Raw genomic sequence first — 14,475 nt, 5'->3', positions numbered from 1 at the left:
AATCAGAGAGGGGCAGAGAACTCGGCACTCAGGCTCACCCATCTGTTGAAATAACTGGTTTCCTTTCACTTATCCAGAGTGACACAGGGAGAAACAAAGGGGGCAGAGAGAACAGTCCCCTCCAAAGCAAACATTGCATCATGACCCCGGGCTCCTCCCTCTTCAGAAGGATTAGCCTGGCCCTCAGCAAACAGAGCGGGGGCTGGGGACCCAGAGGGAGGCAGTCTCTTTTCCTGTCTGGTCCCTCGAAAGGTTCAGAGTCCCACAGATGGAGCCGCTCAAAGCACTCTGGCCTAGATATCACTTTCAACGAGCCACCTGGAGTCTTGGCGGCAAATGGAGAAGAATACAACAGGAAAATAAAAAAACACCAAGAGTAAAGCGCTAGCCATTTCCTGGTGTGGGTCCTTCTCCCTGTTCATTCTTCTCCAGGCTGTCAGTGCTGCTGTGCAACTGCAGTCTGAGTGCCGTTCAATTCCCAAGGCCCAGGATGCAGCTCTGTCTTCTCCGTGGAGCCGGAGAGCGATTCGGAGTACCTTTCAAACTGACAGCTGCAGGTCAGTGTGAAATGCCCTCGGCCCGGCATTTCCACTCCAAGGAACCTCACCTTCAGTCCTACTTGCACATGGGCCTTTGGCTGCAAGCAAAAGGCTGGAAACAACTCAATATTCATAAATAAGAGCCCTAGTCAAATACACCTTGGTACATTCATCGAGTGGAACAGTATGCAACCCAATATATACACATATATACTTTTTTAGAAAAATTTTTTATTATTTTTTCAATGTTTAGAGAGAGAGAGAGAGAGAGAAAGAGAGACAGAGCATGAGCGGGGGAGGAGCAGAGAGAGAGAGAGACACAGAATCAGAAGCAGGCTCCAGGCTCTGAGCTGTCAGCACAGAGCCCAATGTGGGGCTCGAACTCACAAACTGTGAGACCATGACCTGAGCCAAAGTCAGACACTCAACTGACTGAGCCACCCAGGCGCCCCCAAATACATATACGTGCAAGGACTATCTCCGGCAGGCTGTGTAAGAAACATTAGTGCGCTGGGGAGAACAGTGGAAACCCCGTACCCCTCTGAACCTGCTGAATTCCATGCCAGATACAGTATCACTTTTTCAAAACCCTGTCATATGTGAGCCTTTGTGCCGGGTGCTTTAAATGCATCCTTTTACTTAATCCTTAAGACACATCTTCAAGGTCCCAATTGTAAAGATGGGCAAACTGAGGCTCACAGAAGATAAAAACAAAAAATGCACACACATCTTCAGTATTCAAACCTGTTTTGCTCCCAAGTCCCTGCTCAAATGGCACAATGGGGGCTATTTACGAAGACAAAGAACCTTCCTGGCTACAAATACTGGGTACGTACAGCAGAATGGAAGAGCTTATTTTATTTTATTTTTATTTTATTGTTTTTTTTTTGGGACAGAGAGAGACAGAGCATGAACGGGGGAGGGGCAGAGAGAGAGGGAGACACAGAATCGGAAACAGGCTCCAGGCTCTGAGCCATCAGCCCAGAGCCCGACGCGGTGCTCGAACTCACGGACTGCGAGATCGTGACCTGGCTGAAGTCGGACGCTTAACCGATTGCGCCACCCAGGCGCCCCTGGAAGAGCATAGTTTAAATGAAAACCCCTGATTTCTCAAGAACCCCTGCTGCACTTAGCAGACCTGCATCCTCCCTCCCGGGCTTCAGGAAAGGAGGAAGCGTATGGGCTTAGTAAGCCAGAAGACTGCCAGCTGCAGAGGACAGTGGATGACCTGGGGACACACCAGGTCTGTGTCATAGGCTTTCTCTCAGGGACCTGCCTTCCCCCTTGCCTGGAGAACAGCCACATAGGTCTGGGGCCTCCCCTCTAGCTGGCACTGCCACGACTGTGCTGTAAGACCTGTGACTGGTATTCAAATGCTCTGGGCCTTTGTTTCCACATTTGTAAAATGGAGATGAAAATAATCACACAACCTCACAGGATCGCTGAGGGGGCTAAAGGCTGAGAGCCTTTAGTACTGAGAGCTGGGCTCATGGCCTGGTACTCAGCTCCCGGTTTACAGGTGCATGGGGCAGCACAGTGCTTTCAAACGGTTTGGTCTCAGGATCTTTCTACAAGTTAAAAATGACTGAGGACCCTAAGGGGCTTTTCTTTATGTGGTTTTGCCTATTGATAGTTATCAAAATTAAATTTTAAATGTTTTAAAATTAAAACTGGGAAAAAACTTAAAATGTGTATTAGTTAACAACAGGGGCACCTGGGTGGCTCGGTCGGTTCGACGTCTGACTTCGGCTCAGGTCATGATCTCCTAGTTCATGAGTTCAAGTCCTGCGTCGGGCTCTGTGCTGACAGCTCGGAGGCTGGAGCCTGCTTCACATTCTGTGTCTCCCTCTCTCTGCTCCTCCCCCACTCACGCTCTGTCTCTCCCCCTCTCAAAAATAAACATTAAAAAAAAATTAGAACAAACAATCAACCATTATATGTTAACATAAATAACAACTGTGTTTCATAAATCTATTTTCAAAAAAAAACTTTTTAAAAAAATTTTTTAAATTGAGAATACTGACTGGATCCCCATATCTGCTTCTGCATTGTTTGCTGTGAAACGTTTCCACTGAAGAATGTGCAGAGAACCCAGCCTCACGGGGACAGGTTGTTAGAAGAGGGAGACTGCAAGAGCCTTTTCAGATAATTTAGGATATTCTTCTTGGATACCACACCAAGACCTGACAAGTGGTAGTTTCCTAGAGATTCACTGCGGTGTGGAACCTGAGCCTGAGTCAGTGAACTTTTGTACTCTGACATTATGACCTCCTGGTCTACCCTACACTTTGAATGGACTGTTCCACATTGTTCGGTAATACCGTGCAATGGTCACTGGGAAAACATCAGCTCACTAAGCTACGCGCTCTGAATCAGTGGAAAAGGCAAGTAACACTTTGGCATTGCCATGGAAACAGTTTTGACCTTGTGGACCCAAAAAGAGACTCTGGGATCCTCCCGACCACACTTTTAGAACACCGGGTTAGCAGAATTCCCTTACCCTCCACATTAGCCATGCTTTTTGGGAAGAACTCAGAGGAAAATTTCTGCGGAGAGCAGGGGGTGACTGACAGCTGAATCGCCTGTCCCTGCTGGTCTTGGTCCCCTGCCTGTTGCATGGAGGAGCAGTCACATGGGCCAGTGCCCTCTAACCCAGGGCTGGCTGGCCTCCCCACCTGCCCTGCTCCTCCCTTCACTACCAGCCACTTTTTTCTTACCACAGGACCCCCTCCTTTTCCCCCAAAATAACAGATTGGGGCACCTTGTACTGGGCAGGGCCTCAGATAGCAAAGTACAGGGGCCATGCATGGGCTGCTGCCCTTGGGCTTTGCAGCTGATAGTTCTTGGTCTCCTGAAATTACATATGTGTGTATATTTATAGCCAAATGCACGGGTGCCCAGAAATCACGACTCACTCATATACATTTTTAGCACATCGTTTGGCCACCAAGTTCTATTAAATCTTCCTTCCCGGTCCATTGTGTCACTGGTTCTATGCTGGAGATAAGGTGAGGCCTTCACCTCTGCAGGCTGGGCTACGAGAGGCCCCGGCCTCTCCCATGCCCAGCAATCTGAGGCCAAATGCTTTGCTCCTGACCACCAATCTCTCCTGCTCAAAAACCTTCAGTGAGGGTTAGACATCCAAGCCTTGGCCAGCCTGTCTCCCCCTCCAGCTTCGTCGCCCACCCCAGCCCCTCTCCCTGCCTCATGTAGATACAGGCTGGCCTTTCCAGCTCTCCTGCCAAGTCTCAACTCCTCCATGAAACCTCATGTCACTGTCACGCCTTTCTCTGGCTGATATGTAGGGGGATTGCATATACATGATGCTCAAAAAATTCACGGGACAAGTAATCTGAGTACCCACTATGTGCAGGGCCCTGTACTATGTACCAGGGATGTGGCCATGGTAAATACACATTTTTGTCTTCTTTCCTGCAGCTGACATTCTGATACCCGTGGACCCTTTCCTACAGCATTGTGATGTTTCTTGTCCGGCACTCTTATTCCTTCAGGTCATTGTGTGTTGTGCCCTTATTTTAATTTCCAGCTCCTCCAGGACAGTATTCTGTGTCATCTCTGCTGCCTAGAATGTATGCGATGCTCAATAAATACTGCTCAACGGAAAGTGGATAAGCCACAATACCCACTGAATAAGAATCAGAAAGGTCCAGACATCTGTCAAACCCAGGTGAGATGTTCCTGATGTCTGTTGTATTAACTTGCAGTATGGTTGACAGCTTTCATGTTTAAATATCTTAAGTGCTACATGGGAAAGCGCTCTGCCCTGCCCTCAACCCTGCCCTGGACGGTGTCTCATAAATTGTAGGAATCAAACTGGAGAGGCCAATGAGGTGGCTAGGCTGGCTCTAAGCCTCTGGTGGCAAAGCCCAGTACTGCTGTCTGTACCCCAGATATTTATATTCCATGATCTTCGGCTTTCCATCTGGAAAATGGGGGTGAAAGGAACTGTCCCTCTGTGAACGTACTATCCTGGGATTAAAGGAGAGAATCCATCTGTCTCTGTCTCTCAAAAATGAATAAACGTTTAAAAGAAAAAAGGGGGGTGGGGTGGGGAATGCCTGGGTGGCTCAGTCAGTTAAGCGTCCGACTTCGGCTCAGGTCATGATCTTGCAGTTTGTGGGTTCCAGCCCCGCGTCGGGCTCTGTGCTGACAGCTCGGAGCCTGGAGCCTGCTTCGGATTCTGTGTCTCCCTCTCTCTCTCTGCCCCTCCCCCGCTCATGCTCTGTCATTCTCTTTCTTGCTCTCGCAAAACCATTGAATTTTTTTTTTTTTTTAAAGGAGAGAATCCAGGTAAAGAGCTTAGCACAACAGGGCACACAACATTTACTCAGCTCATGAGAACTGCTGTTCTTAATACTGTCCGTGTGGCCCCTGGTGGCATGAGCCCTGTGGCAAAGATGGCTTGCCCCCTGATCTCCGCCCCTGGCTTTGCTCCTGCGACCTACATGGCATGCGTGCCACTGTCACCCATGTGGCAAAGGAATCTGTAGATATAATTAATGATGTTACTAACTAATCAGGTGACCTAGAAACAGAGAGCTTATCAGGGTGGGCCTGACCTAATCACAGGAGCCCTTTACAGCAGAGTTTTCTCCAGGTGATCACAGACATGGATGCCAGAGATTTGAAGCAGGAAAGGATTTGATGCCCCACTTTGGGTTTGGAGATGGAGGGGACCACGTGGCACAAAACGTGGCAGCCTCTAGGAGCCAAGATCAGCATCCAGCTGACAGCCAGAGAGGACAGGGGACATTAGTCCTACAACCAACCACCAGGAACTCGATTGTGCCAAAAACCTGAGTGGCCAGAAGTAGATTCTACCCTGGGGCCTCAGGGTAAGAGCTCAATACCTTGACCTTGGACTTATGGTCCAAGACCCTAAGCAGAGAACCCAGTCCAGCCAGCTTAGGCTTCTGCCCTACAAAGCTATGAGCTAATAAATAAGTACAGCCTAAGCCACTAAGTTTGTGGTGATCTGTTATGCAGCAAGAGAACCTAATATAAGGCCAGCTTGGCCTTTAGCCATAATGCACATAGAGGAAAAGCATACCAGGTGCTTGTCCAAAGGGTTTGGGGACCACTCGCACCTTCTGTCTCCTTAATTGCTGCCATATGTGATGCTTCAGAGTCAGGACTGTCTTACTCATCTCCACCCCTCGCACTTAGCAGTGCGGGAATCGTGTAGCAGGCTGTCAATTTCACTGAACAAAACTTCAACTTCTAGGGCAGTCAGGGAAGAGAATGGCTTAGCGGGTTAGCTTCAGTCCCACGGCCAGCCAATTATAAGGTGATGGGGTGCAATTATCTGGGCAAAACCCAGCAAAGGCCTCTTTTTTGCCGAGAGGAGAAGTCCAGACCCTGCAAAGAGTTCAGAGGAAGCCACTCCCAGCAACTAGGGGAGGTATGTGTCCACGTGCAAAGTGTCTTGCTTTACACACCAACCGACCATGCCGTGGTTCCTGCCTCAGCCTGCGGCAGCCTCCCAGGGCTCAGCTGGCCAACCAAACCCTGACATTTTGCTTGTAATTGTACCTTCCAGTAAAAAGTCCTAGTTGCAGTGGTAAAAATAGCAACTACAACTTCCTGCAGCACCGATATACCAGTCCATCTCGGTGCTGGAAAGGAAACCTGGGGTCTGAGCTCACTCCAGCTCCATGAAACGCCCACAAGCTGGGCTCAGGATGGCAGTGGGTGGGACCCAGCAAGGGCAGCCCACTGGTGCCCCTGACCCTGTGAACCACCCTCAGATCAGCTCCCGAGATGCTCCCCTCACTCCCTTCCTGAAAAACCCAACCCTCAGAATCAGAGGATATCTGAGAAAGGTAAAAAGTTGCCAGCAGCCAGGCTTCCCACCCTCTTCTCCTCCTACTCACTAGCTGCCAAGGTACAAAGAGGGGAGGCCCTCCACCAAAGCCCTTTGGGGATTCCAAGGTGCCCTTGTTCATCTGCTCTTTATTACCCTCCCCCATGTGTGTCTACCTTCCTGTCTGTGGCCCACTGTCCCCTGCAGCTGTCTTAACTAGGTCGAGATGGTGGGGACAACAGAAGCCTCCACCAGGACTTACGTCTGAGTCATCCCCAGGCGGCAGGGCTCAGCCCAGCCTGGATGCTGTCCCCCAAGAAGTGGAGGTGAGCTGTTAGAGCCGACCTAGGGAATGACAGGAGAGCCTGGCTAAAATGCCACCAGGCACCAGAATCCCAGCAGTCAGGTTGCCTGCCCCCTGAGGGCCCAATGCCACCCAGGAACCACATGGGTGAGGTTCTCCCTGGCCCCAGATTCCTCCTTTCCTCATCTACCAATCTCCAGAGCTTCCCATCCTTGTGTCTCTGAATCAAGTGCAAGGGCCCTTTTGTCAGTCTTTTACTTGTTTTAAAGCCTCCTGTTACAGGAAAACTGACCAGGACCCCCAAAGTAATAGAATCAATAAAGTGCTAAGGGCCCCAGCCTTCGGTCTCCACCAACAGGTAAACACGGGGCTCAGCCTGTGGTGGCCAATGCCCCTTTCTGAGTCTTTTTATGGACAGGCTAGAGAACTTTCTCTACCTTCCTGGCTCATTTCTCCATTCCTGCAGGTGAGACAGGGAGGAACACACCTACTCAGCCACTCTGACTTCTCTCTCAGGCCACGTGGTGGATGCCAGGCAGGTGTCCCACCTAAAGCCACCCCAGCCCTTCCTCTAGACACACTGGCTGTTTAGAAACACTCAGATTCACTCACACGTTCTAGGCTTCAATTATTTCGCTCTCACTGCTAAACCCCATGATGTTTGTAGAACTTTTCAGCATAAAATGAACTTTCAGGAATGTTTTCCCAAGCGCAATGCACAGCAGCCTGGCTGGGGCGGGGTGGGGATTAAAAGGGCCTCATTTCACAGATGAAGCTTCGCTGGAGGTCAGGAAACCAGGCACAGGCAGAGCCAGCAATCACTAAACCTTGATATTCTGGAAAAACAAAGATGGATGAAAACAAAAAGAGAAAGCCTGGATAAACTGGATCACTTTTGTTTTGTTTGCTTGTTTTAAAGGAATAATGACATCATTCCCTCCCCCATCACATGAGCTAAAAGTGAAAACGTGGATAATATCAAGTATGGGTGAGGACGTGGGCAACCGGGCTCCCAAACACTATCAGTGGGTGAGTGATGTGCCTAAGTCTTCGGGAAAGGCATTCGGCTTTGACGACGAAAATTAAAAATCAGAAACCTGCACAATCAAGGACGCACAAGACTTCATGGACTGTATGAAGGGAAAAAGAAAAAATATCAGACATGACCTAACATCTCCCGGGAGACAGGGTAAGATGAAAGATGGTGGCTTGTGTGGCTGTGCCATGCGGAGGGGTGCCACCACAGAGTGACATAAACACAAAATCTGTACGGGAAAAGGGGGACCAGAACGATGGATACCAAGGACGAGGTGGACCTCCACACCAGGCTGCATTTTTTTCCTACGGGGTTATTCATTTATAAAGGAAATCTACTGATGTATTACTGAAATGAAAGAAAACAAACAACTTTACATGTTTTCTGTAGCCTCCGTAGGGATCAGAAGATTCCAGAATGTGATGGCTGTCGCCTATCTCTGGCTGCACCCCCCTCCGCGGCCCACGATGTTCCCGGCCTACACACTCACCTGCTCCCTGGCTGGCAGGCCCTTCCGCAGACCTTCCCATGGGCACCTTGGTCCAGTCTTGCAGGTCTAGGCTTAAATGTCACCAGCCCAGAGAGGCCTTCTCTAGACCCCCTTGAGCTCCCACCTTGACCTTTTCCTCCCCACTCACCTCCAGCAGCCCTAATGGCAGCTGTATTTATTTTGTCCATGTGGTGTCTGCCTCCCTCGGTTGAATAAGGCCTCCAGGATGGTGGGGACCTTGCCCTGTTTTCTGCTGCATCCCAGAGCGTGGTAGAGAACAGGTGGCAAAAAATACTCACTGGATACACTGGGAATGGGGATGCTAAAAATAGTCTACTTCCTCACCTCTCAGTGGGGAAACTGAGGCAGGCTCTTGCCATGCCACTCACACCCTAGCAGTGTGCTACAACCACCTGACTACGTGTCTGCCTCACATGCCAGGGGCCGAACTTGCTAGAAGGGATCCTCTGAACTCCACTTCTTTTTCCCAGTTTCTAGTTCAGGATGAGCCATTCAGAAAGTGCTAAACACCTACTTGTTGCATGAACGCAGCTGTACGGGTTTCTCCTTTGCATTTTCACAGCTGTGAACAACAGAGGCATTCACAGGTTAAGGGACTTGCTGCCCAAGGTCTCACAAGCCCCACTAGGATGCCGCAGAACTTGAACTCTGGATGCTGGATGTAACTGCTACAGCTTTCTAGAAAAAGAACTCCTGCGTCTCTTGGCCCTCACTCCTGCCCAGACAAATCTGGCCTGGCCAACTGCAAACCTGGCAGGCAGCACATCCTGGAATTGAGTGAGCAAAGCTCCTCTTAATTAGGAAATTAATTCCATTCACCCTAGATTGATCTGTGGTCAGCCTCTCCTTGGGGGCCCAACGGGAACAGGTAGATAATAAGCAAGGCTTTTTCTTTCCATCCTATGCCTGCATCCTACCCTGATGGATCGGCTGATGGTCCAAGGTTTCTTCTTGGCACATAGAGGTGGGTGGGAAGTGACACCCCAGGCTAATGTGGTCCTCCCTCTGGCAAGAGACAGTTCTCCCACGGCCCTGCTCAGCCCCTGCCTTCTTGCAGGAGGAGCTATCCCACAGGTCTTGCAGGCACCTCCTGGGCAAAGCCTGGTGTGTCGGGCACCTCAGATCCTCCTGCACCCTTGGGCTCCCTCCTGATCTCAGGAGATCTGTGCCTATCTTTCTTCTTCAAAATGGCCCTGGGGACACCTGCAGGCTAGGTCCTACCCCATCCATTTCAGGATTTGGGGGGTGGGGTAGGTGTCAGTCTAAGTGCTCCCACACCTGCCGCCTGGCTCCCCGCCTGGGACCAGCCAGAGCAACCTTGAGAAGTAAGTCACCTACGTGCCACCTTCCTTTGGGCCCAGCTTGGTTCTTCTTTGGCCCAGTCCTCTGGCTTCACCAGTCCCTCATCTGTGGGCACCAGTGCCTGTAGGCCCTTCACACCTGGGCCCTGGGCTCCTAGCCAGTGGACAGAGGCAGGGAGCCCAGGGAGGCCTGAGAAACTGGGAGAGTCAGACTTGGTTTCCACTCACCAAGAAAGGAAAGAACACTGGGAGCTTGCCTACTGTATACCCTTCTCATTCTCCAGGAGGAATAATTAGGACCCAGAGAGGGAAACTGACTTACCTGGAGCCCCACAGCACACACCAGAGGCAGAGCTGGAACTAGAAGCCCAGACTCCTGACTTCTCATTTGCTCCTCAGCACTCTACTGGCTGCCTATCTCTTCCTGCCCATGAGGGCTAGGCAAATAACTCAAGCCTATAAAATTTCATGAGGCTGCAAAAACTTCTGGGAGTTTACAGCAAAACATTAAATAGAAGCACTGTACACAACAGCATCCACCCATTTTAGAGAAGAGCAAGTTGAGGCCCATAAAGGTATGGGGACCTCCATGAAATCACACAGCCAGGGAGAGGCAGAGTAGGACTTCCAGACACCCCACTTAAGTGGTCTTTCTGTCAACAGGCTCTAGGTGTGAAAGGTCCAACTGTGGGATGGTGAAGAGGGGGAGCTGACCCTGAGCCTTGGTCACACATTGAAATGAGGTGTGGCCCAGAGAGCCTGGTACAGACTCCGTACACATCCCAAGGGTGCAGACCACCATGGGAGAAAGAACATGAGTAGATTTTTATGTTTTTGCAGAAAATACGGTGAAACTTCCCCAACTAAACTGGATTTCTCAGACCACAGAGCCAGCACTTTAAAAAAAAAAATTTAATGTTTATTTACTTTTGAGAGAGAGAAAGAGCGTGAGTGGGGGAGGGGCAGAGAGGGAGACACAGAATCCGAAGCAGGTTCCAGGCTCTGAGCTGTCAGCACAGAGCCCGATGCAGGGCTCGAACCCACAAACCGTGAGATCATGACCTGAGCTGAAGTCAGACGCTTAACCGACTGAGCCACCCAGGAGCCCCCAGAGCCAGCACTTTTAAAAACAGGCCGGTGAGCCACACGTGCCTACCTTTTTTCATCCAAAGGGCATGGTCCGGGCTTGGAAGGAAAGGTTCGGCAGCAATGAAGCACAGAGTCTACTGGCGCCAGAGGGAGGGGATGAAGGTGGGTGGAGGTGGCCGGGGGCCCAAGAGATGGCTGATTACAGACACACAGGCAGCATCTGAACCCAAGTCTGGTTCCTGAGCCTGTGCTCTTTCCCCTGACCTGGTGTTGAGGAGTCTTAACAGGAAGCCCTCCCACCTTTGAGCTCTCTCTTGGCTCCCACCATCTCAACCCCAACAGCTGAGGGGTCTGGAGACAGTCCTGCAAGGCGAGTGCCTGAAGGGGACAGGTCACAGCTTTAACCGCTATCCACTGGGATAGTGGCAGTGATGCTCAGGGGCCAGGTGGTCCTCCAAAGAGGCTGGCACCTTCTGTGGAACCAGGGCTGGATTCCATCACCTGGGGACAGACCCAGATTGCTAAGGGGGGAGCCCTGCTGGGATGAGGGGAGTAAAGGCTGTGGAGGCACATATGCCCCCCCACCTCCACCCCCAGCTGTCCCAACTAAGTGCTTTCTGGCTGGGAAAACGCTTCAATGGCTCTGGCTGCCTGAGGCAATTCAATTATGAAATTTACCACTTTAGATGAAAACCGGCATCTCAATCAGCCAATTCATTTGCATCTGGCCACTCTGTTTTCTCCTGCCAGCTCTGTTCACCCCTCCCTGGCCAGGACACACTGTAGGCTGGTCCAGATGGATTAGGGCTCAGGTGATGGGCAGGTCTTTGGAGCTCCTGGGGCTGCTATTCCCAGGACCCCCTGAGCAGAGAGGCTACATCCAGAAGCCACCCATCTTCCCAGAGACTCTCAGGACTGCTGACTCCACAAGCCAAAGCACCACGGTCTCAGGTGAACCTTTCTATCACCTCACACCCACACTCTTCTAACCTCAACCTGCACCTGCCTTGAAGTTGCACGGGTGGTGGGAGAAGGCGGCCACCCAGAGCCTGGAATCTGGGCTGTGTCATGCCTTTCTCATCTTTATTTTGCCAAGGCATCATCTCCCCAGAAAGCTTTGCCATCCATGCCCCTCAGCTCCCCTTGCTGTCTTTATCACTGGGGTATTGTGCACACCTAGGTGTGTCTGTGTATCCAGGTCCCAATCCATGTGCCCACACACCCTGGTCTAGAAGCTCCCAGAATACAGGGTCAAGACCCTTCAAACAATGACTCATTCGTCAATTAACAAAAGAATGAACTAATGAATGAACAAACCACTCACAGAATAACACTCCCACCCCCGCCCCCACCCCCTGGCGCATCACAGTGGTAGATGAGAAGCCTGCTTTTACTGCAGACCACGAAGTCCCAGGCCTGGGTAATCTTCTCCTCCTTCCGGCTCTCCTCCCCCACACTGGGTGCCCAGAGGTTTGAGAGGCCATTAAGGGGCATTGGGCTGCAGAGGCTGTCTCCGATACCGGGGGTGCAGCTCGGCCACAGACCCTCTTTCTGTGCACCACAACCATAAATCCAGCTGCAGCCCGAGCCCCAGGATGAAGGTTTCTACCATTTCTCTCTACCTTCCTTTTAAGAGCCTCCCTGGAGCCACTTCCTGACAAACGGAATGACTCCAGACCAAGAGAGCTGCCAGGCCCAGAAGACTGACTCCATCAAACTCCTCAGGCACAGCTTGGGGACCTAAGGACCCCTGGTCTCAGAAGGATACCAAATCTGCCCGCAGTGGGGTGGACCTTGTGTCCTACTCCACCCCCACCCCCAGCCCCCAAATGCAAGCCTTTACCAACAACCCCTAGGAAACTGAACAGCACACTGGGGGCCACAGAGCACCAGTCCTACCTATGAAGGGGGAGACTGAGGTCCAGGATCCCAAAGGGAGTGACAGCACATTGCTGTCATCACAGCCCAGTCCATGATAAGAATGGGGGGGGGGGTTCCCCGCCTCCTCCCCCCAGTGCCACATGGCCAGAGTGAAACCAGAGGCCCAGACACATGGTGTTCTCTGCCCTGCCTCACCAGGGAGGGCCAAAGCTCAGGGAGCCTGTCTCCTGCTCAGAGGAAGTCAGCAGGACCAGAGTGCCCAGATTAAACCCTCAGGGGCCTGGAACGGCCTTTACCCCAATCCCTTTTATCAGATCTCTATAAAGATTTTTCTTTACTCAAAGAGAGCTATAATGCACCTTGGGGACTTTGAAGCAGCAGCACCAAAAAAGTGTAAGGTGCCCCCTGGGGGCGAGGGGAGGGGTCCAATCTCTCAAAGGAAAAGCTTCCCAAGCAACTAGAGGAAGAAAAGGAGCAGTGGGGGGCGTGCCCGAATGGGGTCCTGTGCCAGGCAAAGGGACAGCCGGGCTAGCTGTCTAGAGAAGACTTGCTCTGGACCTGCGTGGGTGGCGCCACCTCGGTGGGCAGGTGGGTGGGACTTAACCACTCCTCCGCTGTTCTCCAGCCCTCTAAACCCAGAGAAGGAACCCCGTCAGGCGGGACGTGAACGGCCGAGGGCACCGGGGGCGCCGGACCCGGTCCCGGCTCGCGTGGACAACAGCCCCTGGCTCGACCCCGGGCCCTCGCTCCGCACGAGGCAGGCGGCCATCTGGCCCTCGGCGTCAAGTGCGCGGGGACTTCTCCGGGCCCGGGCGCAGAGCCCGACCGCTCACATCCTCAAAGCCGAGCAGCCTCCTCTTTCCAGGATCGATAGTAATTTTTTAAAAAGAGAGTCTGCGGACTCAATGAATCAACCACTCCCAAGGGAAAGAGTTGTAGCTCCCGCGCGCTACATCCATTTGCAAAAACAATTCATTCCCTCGCCCGGAGCTCTCTGCAAATACCCTCGCCGGGTCCCCAGGCACGCGCGGGGCGGGAGCAGCCGCGGGGGCTGAGGAGGCGGCGGCAGACTGCGGCCACCCCTCTCTCCACCATTGTCCCCGACTCCGCCGGCCCCCGAGACCCTGCGGCGGCCCGGGAGCTCCGGGGACCCGAGCAGCGCTGGGCTGCTCCCGGGGCACGCAGCCTCGCGGGGGCTCTCTCGGCCGGGGGGGGGGGGCGCTCAGACGGCGAGGCGCGCAAATCCCCGCACCCTCCGGCCCCGTCGGGGGGGGAGGTGACAAGTGTCGAGACGGCGGCCGGGCGCACAGCCAGAACAGCCCGAGGCGGGCGCCCCCAGCCCGGCCCAGCCCCGCCACTCACCGCTCGGGGCGCCGCCGCCCGCCGCGCTCAGAGGCTCCTGGTCGCCCGCGCGAGGCTCCACAGCCCCGGCCGCCGCCGCCGCCGCCGCCGCCGCTCCCCTCCCCCGGCTCGCCACAGCCGGAGCGCGCTGCCGCCGCGGTACAGCCCGGGCGCCGCCAACAAACTAGTTTCTCAGGCCTTCCCGCCCCGCCTCCCGGCGCGAAGCCAATCAGAAGCGGCGCCTCTCTGACGGATGGGCGGCCGAACCAGTAGTTCAGTCGGCGGTGGGAGAAAGGGGTGGGCGCCCGGGCCCCGCCGGCACGGCGAGGGGGCGGGGCGGGGAGAGGAAAAGGACTTCGACCAGATTCTTAAAGGCACAGGCGCCTGCCCGCCCCCGCCGCCGAAGTTGGGGGACAAAACCCGACGGTGTTCTAGAGTTTTCCGGAGGAGGCAACTTTATAGATTGCAAACGCCTCTTCTGCACCGGGTGTGCGGAGCCACGCTTTTCGTTGTGAAAGTGTTAGGGAAACCCTTTCATTTTGATCTGGGCTTGTTTCAAAGTTGGGGATTTTCTGCAGCCACGAAACCCCATTAGTACTTGGAATATGTACTTTTCAGGGTACTTCAGCTCTCCCTCTCGTGCCATTGC

General features: G+C 53.0%; 1 protein-coding gene across 1 annotated transcript in view; it reads right to left on the bottom strand.

Moving 5' to 3' along the window:
- The window catches only part of KLHL25 (kelch like family member 25), a 33,552-nt gene extending 19,562 nt beyond the window's left edge, over positions 1-13,990 (bottom strand). The window contains exon 1 of the mRNA XM_047864309.1: positions 13,848-13,990. The gene's annotated coding sequence lies outside the window, so the exon portion shown is untranslated. The remainder of the gene's footprint in view (positions 1-13,847) is intronic.
- Positions 13,991-14,475: the final 485 nt, after the last annotated feature.

This window comes from Prionailurus viverrinus, chromosome B3, assembly GCF_022837055.1.
Source record: "Prionailurus viverrinus isolate Anna chromosome B3, UM_Priviv_1.0, whole genome shotgun sequence".
NCBI lineage: Eukaryota > Metazoa > Chordata > Mammalia > Carnivora > Felidae > Prionailurus > Prionailurus viverrinus.
Note: the sequence above shows the minus strand (reverse complement) of the source record. Positions and strands in the feature narration are given on the sequence as shown.